We start from the raw sequence: 14053 nt of genomic DNA, 5'->3' as shown, positions 1-14053 counted from the left end.
CTAGTATTAACCTTCTCATGACACTTCACAGAAAACACCTATTTTGGGAGGCATTGGTCTACACCAAACTTCATTAGAATGGACAAACTGGGGAGAAGGCAATTGACAGAGGAACCTAAAGGAGGCGCAAGAGAAAACACCCTCAAGATGAGGAATCCACAAATGCCTGTTAGGTTTAGAGGGGTCCAAGCAGACATTATCAAGAAGTACAAGATTAACAACTGAATTAGGCTCATCATCCTGCAACCTTCTACAAAACCAAGATCCCAATTCTGGCCCAGGGCAAGGGAAGTAAGGGAGGGGTAATGAAACTTGAAACTAGACTCCCTTTTAGCAAAGGAGTGGAAAACATAGTTAGGAAAAGATCCTTGAGAGAAGAATTTCCCAACCAAGTATCTTCCCAAAACCAAACAAAGTCCCCAGAGCATATATCATACCTTATAAAGCAGAGAAAAAGGTGAAAAACATCACAAATAGCCTTCCAAGGTGACGCCAGAGTAGCCCTGTATGATACACTTACATCCCAGCCATTTCCCACTTTGTCATGAATACTCACAATTACCCATGCCATAACCTCTAATACTTTCTTCCCTAAATGTGTTTGGGTACCGTGGTGTTGTGTGTCCATTGTGTTTATGCATTGAAAATTGGAGAGAAAGACATGACATGCATAAATTGCAATGAAAGGGAAGGGAGGTAAGGGAGGGGTAACAAAACTTGAAACTGGACTCCCTTTTAGCAAAGGAATGGAAAACAGAGTTGGGAAAAGATCCTTGAGAGGAGAATTTCCTAGCCAAGTATCTTCCCAAAACCAAACAAAGTCCCCAGAGCATATATCATACCTTATAAAGCAGAGAAAAGGCGAAAAACATCACAAATAGCCTTCCAATGTGACGCCAGAGTAGCCCTGCACTTGCATCCCAGCCATTTCCCACTTTGTCATGAATACTCGCAATTACCCATGCCATAACCTCTAATACTTTCTTCCCTAAATGTGTTTGGGTACCGTGGTGTTGTGTGTCCATTGTGTTTATGTATTGAAAATTGGAAAAAAAGACATGACGGGCATGAATTGCAATGCAACATCTAACATTGTTTGTTGTGTTTTATTACACATAAGTGCTACAAGACGCCACATAGATGAAACAAAAACACAACAATGGAAACATCAAATGATGTTTCCTCTAAAAGTGAGCTCTGCATAACTTGAGATAAGAAAAGCACAAAACGTTTGTACTTGATGAACCTACCAAACAAGATGCAAGTATAATCGCCTATGTAGCACTGATGTGTTGCTAAAACAGAATCACAACTGAACACAACATCACTGTACCAAACATCGCCTAAGAGTCTGCTCTAGTAGTGTAGCATTGTGCCAATTCACAAAATCGATGGACAAATAGAAAGATTGGGTGAGAGTTTAAAAACTCTTGAATTACTATGCTATTGACCAATTCACAAAATTAACATGAGCAAGTAGATTAAACAAGCCAATAAAAAACAGTTTATATCATGCCATCATTACTAAAACATGAATAAACAGAGCTTGACTATCCATCTGGTAGTCACTACATAAAGGCTTATCGCCCCAGCAATACAACACGGTCCTTCTGAATTGCCTGGGAGAGGTTGAGGTCAAAAAGCTCACACCGAATTGGCATTTCCATCTCATAGAAGGGATTTTTCAACACAATCTGTGTATAGTTCATAGATGATTTTTAAGAGGTCATCCATGTGCTGTGTTCCAGGTTCACAAACCACAAAGAATTTCGTTCCTGCAATAAGAAATACAGTACGGAGATTACCAATAAAATATATCTCATAAGTTTAAAGGTGGGGTTTCCCTTTTATAAATTCGTCACCAATTAAAGCATGTCATCACAGAATCAAATTCTACAGAAATGGAAGACTTAATACAGCTATTAATTCCCCATAACCAAAATAGTCAGAAGAACCAATTTAAAAGTCACCAATTGATGATTACATTAAATTTTTATCATATACACCATTACAATCATTAAAAATAATACCTTCCCAAACATTATAGTACAATGGTAACACATTCAGACCATAGATTTGTAGCCTTTTCAACCACTTAGTTGACTCATATCAGCAATGAATACAAACTTTCTCCCAATTACTAGATGTGAAATAAATGTAACTAACTAAATAATAGAAATGAGAATGAAAACAACAGCAATGGATAGGGAAAAACATCAGCTGGGTTGGATCAACCCTCACCCAATCTGTGGTGATGAACCCAAATTGAAATTCCAAGTTCCAACCTGAAAGTATTCAATTCCAATGCAATGATTTATAACCCTAACTAAGTAACCCAATTTTTCTAATTTCTGATTAGGTTGGCTAAGATTTCCTATGACTGTAATTTGAACAATAAGTTGGAAAGACTTTGCATATAGTCAAACTCAGGCATGGTTCTTTTTATGTTACACAACCAACATAAACAAACAAATAAACATAAGTTAACTGATATTTAGTTACAGATGAACACAAACAAATAAATAAACGAAAGAAAAAGCATTTTGGTTGACTAGGTCAATTAATTAGTTGATATTTAGTCGTCCCAAGGAACCACATCATCATGAGTATCGATTGACTAGTTAGTGAAATAGTTGGAATGAGTATGACCCTCAATTGATGCTCTGATAACATTGAATAGCACAGTGAAATCATTTTGGGCATGGTACAATCAATTGGGAATTATCAAAGTTGAACGAAAATACAACAACCGGTTAGCATTGTTGCATGAGTCTTCTGAATGGATGTTGGACATGCCTTGGGCTCTTAACACCCTGTGGATTCTTGACACTGTAGGTGACATTTTTCTTTATCTCATTGCTAAATGGACAGCTAATATACACATTGAATGCCATATTTTTCTGCAAAATATTAAGAAACAAAGATAGTCATTTAAATATGTTTTCTATGGGATTATAGTGTTAAATTCAACAAAATGGAGTACTTATTATACTTGTTTTTTTATCAGTGAGTACTTGTTATACTTGTTTACAAGCATAACCATGAATCCTTGTTTTTTTTTTTTTTTGTCCTGCTAGGTCAGACTCTCGGATATGTGATAGATTCTGATTCTCATGCCCATGTCCATGCAACACTGCTGACTAGAAATATTCTATATATAGCAGTTAAAAGTAATTTCTAGAACAATTTTGAAATGGTCTTTCCTTCCTGGTCACAAAATAACCTTTCCATCTATTGCTTCAATCTTTCTACGCTCCAGAGGTGATTTTAGAGAAGAGTTAATCACATGGATAATGATAATGACAATATGACAACGATGAGCAGCAGGGGAATTATGGTGGTGATGTGGAGTTTGGATTGACAAGGGAGGATAAAGATTTTGTAAGGAAGTCTCCTATTGGTGAAGATGATTTCAATTACAACTAGAAAAACACAGCATGACTCCCATAAGGATGGGATGAAGACGAACTTTTCTAAACACAATAATAGTGCATTTGGTAACTAATGACAGTGAAGCTGCATGCTGGTAATGAGGATAAGGTTTCAGAGAATGTGTTAGAATTTGGAATGTTTGATGAGGGTAGTTTTAGTTCTGTGGTTGACATTGTGGTAAAGAATCCAAAAGGAGAGTAAGAAATAATGATTTTCAAGATGACTGGTTTAAATCTTATATATGTCAAGCAAATAAGATGGTGTTTGGTATCAGAATGTTGATTAGCATACCCATTTTGCCTTAATTAGGACATACATTGAAGTAGTAAGAAATGATATAAAGCATTCTTAATTTAATAATGGACATGGCACTGAACAGAACAGAATGGCGAAACAGGATTGATGTAGCTGACCCCATATAGTTGGGACAAGGCTTGGATGATGATGATTTTGCCTTAATTGGTGATACAACACCATAAACATTTTGTTAATGTTTCCAGCAGAAACATCTTTGGCAAAGAAAATGGTGACATTAAGAGAAGTCGACATTGTGTTTTGCTTTGTATATTTTAGAAATTATGGTGCAATTGGGAGGTGAAAACTGACAACTAAAAGAAGTTATGGGGATTCACTTTCAATGCATCATGTTAGAGGGAATTATCAAAAAATGCACCATGTTAGAGGAGGAATCAAAGCAAAGCTACATTTTTTTTTCTGAATGGGAGGCACTCAGACCTTTGGGGAGGTTGAAAATGGTAGGTTTCTCCGGGAAACTGAAGAGGCTAAAAGAAAAAATAAAAGATTGGAATAAAGCCCATTTCGGAAGGGTAGAGGAAATAAAAGATAACTTGGTGGGGAGGATTGAGGAGCTGGATAGGAAAGAGGCTCTCAGAGTCATTTCAGAAGAAGAAAGAGGGGAAAGATTGAATCAAAAGAAAAAACTAGAAGAGATAGTACGAAAGGAGGAGATTTGGAGACAAAAATCAAGGTGTTAGTTGCTCACAGAAGGAGATGGGAACACTAAGTTTTTTCACTCTCTTGCAATTGGAAGGAGAAAAAACTTAATCCTTAGTGTGGAGGAGGAGGTACAAGTGGTAAGAGTAAGTCAGGGGATTACAAGGATTTTTGTCAATCATTTTAAGGAAATTTTCTCAAGCCCGCATGGAGTGTTGCGAGAATTGCCAAAGCTGGAAGGGGATGTTCTGTCAGAAGAGCAATCTCTTGCCCTAGAAAGGAGATTTTCCCTACAAGAAATCAATGAGGCTATTTTTTCAATGGACAGATCTAAAGCCCTTGGGCCGGATGGTTTCTCCATGGCCTTCTATCAAGAGTGTTGGGACATGGTGAAATCAGACATCTTGGAAGTCTTTAATGAATTTTTCTCCAAAGGGGAGGTATCATCAGGAGCAAATGCCACATTTATCACTTTGATTGCAAAGAAGAGGGAGGCCAAAACTCCTAAAGACTTTAGACCAATAAGTCTCATGGGGAATGTTGACAAAATTCGGTCAAAGGTCTTAGCAGAAAGACTAAAAAAGGTGTTACCCTCAACCATATCTCCTTTCCAAGGAGCTTTTGTAGAAGGAAGGCAGATTGTGGATCAAATCTTGGTGGCTAATGAATGCATCGGGGAAAGAAGAAAGGGTAGAGAAAAGGGGCTGGTTTGTAAGGTAGATCTAGAAAAAGCCTATGACCTAGTTAATCGGGAAGTCCTTCTAAAAGTATTAGAAAGACTGGGATTTGGAGATAGATGGAGGGCTTGGATCAAAGGATGTTTAAGTTCAGCTCATTACTCAATCCTAATTAAAGGTACAACAAAGGATTTCTTCCCAGCCAGGAGAGGAATTAGGCAAGGTGACCCCTTATCCCCATTCTTGTTTACCCTAGTGGCAAAAGTGTTAAGTAGAATAGTGGCAAAAGTTGACGCTCAAGGCCATATCAGAGGTTGGAGGGTAGGTAGAAATCAAGTGATTGTTCCATCCCCAATTTGCAAATGACACCATATTTTTTTGTGAAGGAAACAATGAGAAAATGGTGGAAAACTTGAGGGTGTTGTTGAATAATTTTGTGGTAGTAACAGGGCTGAGGATAAATTGGACCAAAAGTGGAATTGTAGGGGTCAATTTGGAGGAAGGAGAACTAATAAGATTTGCGGAGATCTTGGAGTGCGAGATCAGAAGCTGGCCTATTAGTTACCTAGATCCCTTAGGAGGAAATCCCAGGTCAGTTGGGTTCTGGAAACCAGTTTTAGAACGGTTTGATAGAAAGTTAGCCCTTTGGGTTTCTTTGGGTGGAAGAATAACCTTGATTAGAGCCACCCTAGAAAACCTCCCCACCCATTTCCTTTCAACCTTTAGAATCCCTTCTAAGGTAGCAAGGTGCTTAGAGAAGTATATGAGAGATTTCCTTTGGGACCCAGGAGAGGAAGGGAAGGACCACTTGATCAAGTGGGAGCAGGTTAGTAAACCTAAGGAACAAGGGGGTTTAGGAATTGGGAACATCCTTTTAAGGAACACAGCTCTATTAGGTAAGTGGCTTTGGAGGTTTCCCTTCGAGGGTGATAGATTGTGGCACAAAGTGATTGAGAGCATTCATGGGGTGACTAGAAATGGCTAGGATGCAAAGGTTTCCCCTCACAGTTCTTCGGCTTCTCCTTGGAAAGCAATTCACAAAATCTACCCTACTTTCCTCAATTCCATCCGGTTCGATGTGGGACAAGGTACTAGAATTTTGTTTTTAGGAAGATCTATGGGTAGGGAAAACCCCACTAAAAGACCAATTCCTTGATCTCTTTGCACTACCGTCAAACAGTTTGACTTTGAGTAGAATCCGGATGAACCCTGTGTTTATAGGAAGACAATGGGAGATAAGGTTACATTCTTGGTTTTGTATGTAGATGACATCCTACTCATTGGGAATGATGTGGGAATGTTAACTACGGTGAAAGTGTGGCTTTCACAGCAATTCTCCATGAAAGATCTTGGAGAAGTCTCCTACATCTTGGGTCTTCGACTCTATAGAGATAGATCAAAGAGGATAATAGGATTATCCCAGTCCATTTACATAGACAAAATTATCAAGACATACAACATGGAGAACTCCAAAAGAGGAAATGTTCCTTTCAAGCATGGAGTCACTCTCTCCAAGGGTATGTCTCCCAAGACTCCCGAAGAGATTAAGGGAATGAGAGAGGTTCCCTATGCTTCAACAGTAGGGAGCATCATGTATGTCATGCTGTGTATTCGAACTGACATTGCTCAGGCAGTGAGTGTGGTAAATAGATATCAATCAAACGTAGGACAAGAGCATTGGATAGTTGTGAAAAACATAGTGAAATACCTTCGAATGACAAAAGAGTTTTGCCTGGTATTCGGTGGTAGTTCACCACAGATCTTAGGGTATACTGACGCTGACTTCCAATCAGACCCAGATGATAGAAAGTCTACATCTGGTTACACATTCACGATGGGGTCCTATACAGTTAGCTGAAAAAGCAACAAACAGGGGTCCACTATAGATTCCACAACCAAGGCCGAGTACATTGCCGCAAGTGAAACTGCTAAGGAAGCCGTTTGGATGAAAAAGTTCATTTAAGAATTAAGAGTTGCTCCTTCCAGCACATCACCCATTCCACTGTTGTGTGACAACACTAGAGTCATTGCTCAAGCTAAGGAGCCATGAGCCCACTCGAAGTTAAAGCACATCGAGAGGAAGTACCACGTACTGCAGGAGATTGTTGGAAGAGGGGACATCCAAATTCAAAAGGTAGCAACAGCGGAGAATGTGGCAGACCCATTGACTAAGCCACTTACACAGAAAGTGTTTGAAAAACACATGGAAAGTATGTAACTCCGGCTTGTGCCCGATTGGACCTAAGTGCAAGTGGGAGTTGTTAGACAGTGTATACCCTTAGCTCCAATCAAATTGATGTACCTTTTGACATTTATTGTAAATGAATAAAGTGCATAATTGATTCATGTTATTTTGGTGTGTTTCTGTGTAATACCCTTAAACTGGACACTTAAGAGATTCGTGTTAGTTTAGAATCTTCACATCGGATGGATAGACCTAGGGAGGTTTATCCTACCAAGGCTGACACTAATTTGCTGCCAAGTCGATTGTGATGGCTTGTCTTAGCTGCCAGGGTGAGACCTGAAGCACATGTAGTGTGGATTTGTTTGAAACTCTAAATCGGACCATTTTCCAGTTATGTCCTAGACCTTGGAGATAAATGGGCAAAACTGGAAAGTTACACCTAACCCCTAGACTCAATTATGGTATTGCACTAGGTGTTGGATTGGGTTGTCTTTGATATGCCAATCAGTGAAATTCTTAGCGGGGATCAAAACCTGGGTATGTTGGGGCAGTCTAAGTATTCATCTGAGTAGGTGATCATAGTGACAGAATCAACCCCTTTGTCGGACAAAGTGAATGATCGGGGAATGCACTCTCTCTGAAGGAAACCTAAACTGTTGACAATGGATTTCAAATGTGTTTGAAATTTGTTTTACAAAATATATTTATATAGAGATATACATATATATTATGGTTTAACAAAATGTTTGCAAAAAGGTTTTAATTCCCGGGATCCATGTGAGCAAAGAGTGCAACACTGTACCTTGTAGCCAAGGGAGAGGTCCTCTCTTGTCGGGCAATGTTTGATTATTATGGGCTGAGAGGTTAAGTGTAAGACCATTTAGGGTTTATACCTGATGGGCTAATCTCACACAAGTCCATAGTCCTTGGGCCTTTATAAGGTGGCTGAACCCAGGGACCATTTAGTGTAAATGTTGGGCCTGCTAAGAGCCCATGCTGATGGGCTCAGGGGTCCACTGTCTTCAGCAGTGAATTTGGCTAGGCCTTGTAACAGAGGCTAGGTTGAACCCATATGCTTTTGTGGAGATTAACGTTAGGATCCCATGCCATACAAAGAGAGTCAAGCTAGCTAGCAAATTAAAGGGAATGTGGGCCTGATAACTTAATGGGCCTAAAGCCCATTTCGAACTGGGCTTAATTTGATGAATTAAAAGAGGGCGAATTTGTGATCAGATCTGCTTCTAGATCAGCAAGATGATAAGATATGTCTTATCCACTTAGGAGTTCTGGTCCAAAGAAAGATTTGGATAAAAAAACCCTCTCCTGATATGATTAGGAAGCTGATCCAAGAAGGATTATAAATAGAGGGAGAAATCCTTCTGTTAAACACTTTTTGCAAATCCAGATCTTCTCTATGCTCTTGCCACCTTACCCTGTTCGATCTCCAGTTCTTGGAGTGATCAAGATTGGATCTTGATATTGTTTCTTGCTGGAAGAAACAATCTTGAAGTTGTGCTCACATCCCTGCATTGCTGAAGAATTGGGGTTCTTACTGAAGAATCTCTTTGCTGATCCTGCCTCACCCTAAGTTGTATCATCTTCAGTGCAGGAAGGATTTGTTGAACTCTTTGGGCGTGAACACCTACATTGGGAACTACTGTTGATTCCGTATCAGGTATATCCCTTCTTTAATCTTGGTTTCAGATTCTGTATGTAGTTTTTTTAAATCAGGGAATTGGATTCCCGGAAAGGAGAAAGAAAATTTTTTAAATTTCGCCCAGCCACCCAGCATGGTTCAGCCATCCATATGATGGATCTCCCTTTCCTTCAATCTAACCTTAAGGGGGAAGCTTTTCCATGTTGGGATCACCATGTCCAAACAGTGTGAATTGGAATTTGGGCTTTAGAAGGAGGATAAGGGAAAACGAGTGTGAATCTTTAATCCAATTGCTGGACCTCCTAGGGAAAATCCACTTGGACCCTTCGTTGCAAGACTCTAGAATCTAGGTAGTCTCTCCAGACGGCCTGGCCTCTTTTCTTGCTCTTCTTTCTTCAAAGTACTTGCTTTCCCCAACCTTTTAGGTGGAATGTTCCCTATGAAAGAAATTTGGATCAAGCCTATTCCCCCAAAGATCCAAGCTTTCTACTGGGAAATATTCCTTGGTAAGGTAAACACTTGTGATATGCTACAGAAAAGAAGGCCATATATTTGCCTTTCTCCTCATGTGTGTTCTTTGTGTAAGGAAAGTGGTGAGACCCTTTCTCATTTAATGATATCTTGTTCTTTTGTGCATCGAATTTGGGAATTCTTTTGTACTCTCTGGATGCAAGTGGGTTCCCCTTCAAGATGTGGCAGGACTCTTCAACCATGATTTCTTGAGACAGCGAAGGAAAAGAGGGGTGGTAATGTGGAAAGCAACAAATGCAACAATTTGCTGGGTAACATGGGAAGAGAGGAACAACAAAATTTTATTGGAAAAAAGTAAAACAATAGAGGAAGTGATTGATAGTATCAAGGTGAAAGTAGCCCATTGGGTAAAATCCTTGGATAGATTTCAAGTCTTCTCAGACATTCTAAGAACATGGTCCGAAGCATAGTTGTCAAGGCGATGCCTAAGCGAGCGACTAGGCAGTTTTTGAAGGTCGCCTCGCCCAAACGCCAGATGTTTTGTACACTAGGCGCCTGCCCAGAGACTTAGGCGGGTGCCTAATGTATCTAAAATATTTTTTTAAAATGTATTAGTTTAATATTCATTGGTTGTTGTATTCTTTTAAAATAAGCCTTGTTACACGGTATCAGTTTAAGTATTAACACAACTATAGAATGGTGTATACAACTAAAACAAGGGTTTTGGTTCGATTGGAGAGGGAGGAGAATGGAACAGGCGAACTCTGCAAGCTCGAGCAGCTCAGCTCCATCGCAGTCGCACTCGCACCTTAGTTCAAGCAGGTACTTCTTCTTCTTCTCAGATATCAGTTCAGTCGAAAAAACAGGGGCTCGCCAGTCCTTTTCTTTTTCTTTTTTCGAAAAAACAGGGGCTCCGCCCCTATACTCCTCAATCCTCCCTTTCTCCACTTCTTCTTCTTCTTCTTTTTCTTCTTCTTCTTCTTCCACCCACCCCATGAGTGGTGTTCTCAATCTGTCACTCACTCTCAGTCGTCAGTCCACCCCATGAGTCCCCTTTTTTTTTGAAAAAAACAAGGGCTCCGCCCTACTCTTCTCCTCCCTTCAGTCATTCACAGTTTCACACTTGAAGTCTTGAATCATCTCAGTTTTTAATCTCTTCTCTAATCTCTTCTTTAATTCTTCTTCTCATTCAATTTTTTTTATATCATTAGTATATATGATTATGTGGTTGATTTTTTTATGGCTGAATTAAATGTCTTGAATCTGAAACTTGAATCAAATGTTTATGGCTGATTCTTCTTCTCATTCAAAATTTTTATGACTGATTTTTTATGGCTGATTCAGTGATTGTATGGCTGAATTGAATCAAATGTTTTTTATTATGGCTGAATTACATGTCTGAAAAGCATATATAAAGTAAAAACTCAATAAAACAAGCATTTTAAAATTCCAACGCCTAGGTGGCGCCCTGTGGTCGCCTAGCCTCGCCTAGGTGCCTTGAAAACTATGGTCCGAAGTAGCACAATCTTTGAGAGTAAGAGATAAAGTAAGGCTGGAATGGAAACCACCAGAAAGCAATAAAGTAAAGCTGAATTTTGATGGGTGCTCCTTTGGAAATCCAGGCATCTCAGGAATCGGAGGGGTATTAAGAAGCTTTGACAGGAGGATATTGGGTATGTTCTCAGGACCGATTAGCAACGGAAACTCGCTGAAGGCTGAACTATTGGCATTACTACAAGGGTTAAAGCTAGCCAAACAACTAGGATGCAGACATGATGAAGTGGAAGGGGACTCAAAAGTAGTAATATCATGGGCAACAAATAGCAGCCATACCCCATGGACGTTTAAACATGTGATTAGGGAAGTGGAGAAGATTGCAAAGGAGGTTGATGCTGAATTTAAATGGGTCCGAAGAAGTGCAAATGGGCTAGCTGATGGATTAGCAAAACAGGGGGCATTGAGACAACAATTATTTTGGGCTGCACTGTAATGAGGGGTAGAATAGAATGATTAAAGGGGATCAACAGTCCCATCACCAAGTTGTATAAACTGCTTATAACCTGAATTTAATAAAATACATTTTTACTGATAAAAAAAAATTGTTGAGGGAGATTAAAAAATGGCTTTCAACTGGATACAAAATGAGGAGATGAAGATATGGATCTACGACAATGAAAGGAAGAAAATCAGGTGGCTAACTAGAGACATGGAAGTAAATGACAGTTGGGCTAAGCTGAGTGCTAACTCTGTAGCTGATGCTCTAGCTAAACAAGGGGGAGAGAATCTTTGTTCTGGCATAGTTGTAAGGGAGAGAAAATATCATGGGAAGAGATAAAAGGTTTTATCTTTCATTGTCTTTGTTTTGTACCTATATTCACTGTACTTCTAATTGCTCTCACTAATAAAAAGCATTTGTGGCTATTGATATATATATATATAACTGTTGCTTGTGAATTGCCAAAAACCCTGCCACCAACCTAGTTTGATCCCAAACTTATCTTATTCTTTTATCATTACCAGACCAAGCTGGAGCACCCAACTTGATTAGCATGAACTGTTTATTCTATGTCAACATGATTTTGGTTCACAACAACTGTTTTAGCATGTACATAAGACTTTGACTATATGTACTAGACTGGAGTCAGTGTATTAGACTGGAGTCAGTGAACTCCATTCTTACACAAACCAGAGACTTACACATTATAGAACATGTTGCCCAAAACTACAAATTGCATATAGGTTTCTAGTACTGTGTTATTATCAAGCCTCATAAGCAAAAATGCAACAAATGTTCTAATTGAAATGCAACACTGAGCAAGTCTAAACCATAAAGTCCATCTTAGTTTTTTATACTGATTTGTAATAAGCATTTACCAAGTAAAAAAAAAAAAACTGTAACAAGCCACATACATAAGAACTTAGCCAATGTATTAATTTATGTACAAAGAAGAAATCAATAATACAGTATATCCATTTCGAATTCTCATATTAAGTTATGATCAAATGTCACATGTGAGAATTATCCAAATATACAAATTAAAATAGTGTGTGGAGCAAGCCGCGGTAACAGAATTTATCAAGATAAAGTAAACTGTAAATTGTTCAATAATGAGCATGCCTAAGCAAATACTATCTGGATTTACCAGTAAGTGACTGGAAGCAATGAAGATCAAATGTGTCAGCTTCGAGGAGTTCGATCCCAGAACAACCCATAGTGGGCGACAATTGTTGAGAGATCGCATGCATTGAATGCCATAAACTCGCCAACCGCAGGCTATCATTTGTATCCATTCGCCCTGCTGATCCGTAATCCTAAATGTAAAAACCATATTAGAACACACAATTACTTACCAAAAATATATAAGAACATGGAAATTCTTTCAAAATGTTCCGAAAGTGCAATCTATAAATAAATAACCTATGAAGTATGAACCAATAAAGGAAAGAAGAATACCTTGTAGAAGATTAATCCCCCAGATTTGTTGATGATAAAGAGGCTGTATATTGCGGCCATTAAGAAGACTCTAGAATAACCTGAATATTGAAAATATAGAGGTCTCGTGACTGAGAATATACAATAAAAAATGGAAACATATACAACCTTATTCAGTCATGGATTAACACATTCATAGATGCAAGTTTGAGGGTGAAAGCTAATAGTAGATCGATTCCTGAGGTATGCAAAAAAGTAGGGCAAAGTAATAGATCGTTCTCCCTTGTTTGGAACCCCAGACTGTAATTCATTTGGATCTTGAATTTCAATCCAATGATCGTTCTCCCTTGTTTGGAACCCCAGACTGTAATTCATTTGGATCTTGAATTTCAATCCAATGATCGTTCTCCCTTGTTTGGGCACAGTAATAGATTTGCCACATGGCAACATTTGGTCATTACTATGCCATGTCATCTTATAAAACGCCAGGTTTGTATTGTGGGGTCGGACAACATATTAATTTATCAAAATGGAATGAAATCAGGTATCCTGCAAAATTTTCTCAACAATCAAACATTGGAAAACTGATATTCTCAAATAACTGGTCTCAGCAACCAAACACAACATGTCAAAAATGAGAAAATAAAATTTTCTTTTGCATCCCATTCTTTCTCCACAACCAAACAGACCATTTGGTCAAACCAGGTTAGATGATTCACAGGGCAAATGGAGACTTGCATTCTACAGTGTCATCACTATAATCATAGGTAACGCTTTTAGTACCCCATAAATGCTGATAGAAGGCCACAAACAAAACACCCATTTAACCTTTAAGACCGTAGACAAGGCTTTTACTTTGCTTGGAATACCTCTCCTTGCTCGTAGTCTTTTTCTCTCATTTGAACATGTCATTTGAGCTTTACCAAAAAAAAACAAAATAGCATGTGATTTGAGGATGAGCTATTGGTACTGGGTATGTAGTTTTCGGCCTTTTAAACCATTTAATCAATTTAATCTTTTTTGTGTGACAAGGCATCACCCACACACAAAACAACAGAAGAAAACTGCTAGGAAGCATAATTAAAATAGCAACCTTTCTTTCTTTCTTCCTCTTAACTTCGGTCATGAAGAAAAAATTTCTGCAGCAGATTCTGGCTGAAAGTTTGGTAACACAAAGAAAGTAGTGAAGATTTTCCACAAAAACCCAGCAACCTTACATGAGAGGAATAGATATCCAACAGTTT

The 14053-nt window shown here is 38.7% G+C and overlaps 1 pseudogene across 1 annotated transcript; it reads right to left on the bottom strand.

Moving 5' to 3' along the window:
* Positions 1-1408: 1408 nt before the first annotated feature.
* Positions 1409-13228, bottom strand: LOC148854856 (uncharacterized; annotated as a pseudogene). The gene is made up of 3 exons (XR_016095000.1): positions 12831-13228; positions 12520-12688; positions 1409-1775 (listed from the first exon to the last, which is right to left on the bottom strand). The product of XR_016095000.1 is annotated as an uncharacterized LOC148854856 (transcript).
* Between the last annotated feature and the right edge of the window lie 825 nt (positions 13229-14053).

This window comes from Nelumbo lutea, chromosome 4, assembly GCF_056320005.1.
Source record: "Nelumbo lutea isolate HS-2025 chromosome 4, American lotus-T2T, whole genome shotgun sequence".
NCBI classification, from domain to species: Eukaryota; Viridiplantae; Streptophyta; class Magnoliopsida; order Proteales; family Nelumbonaceae; genus Nelumbo; species Nelumbo lutea.
Note: the sequence above shows the minus strand (reverse complement) of the source record. Positions and strands in the feature narration are given on the sequence as shown.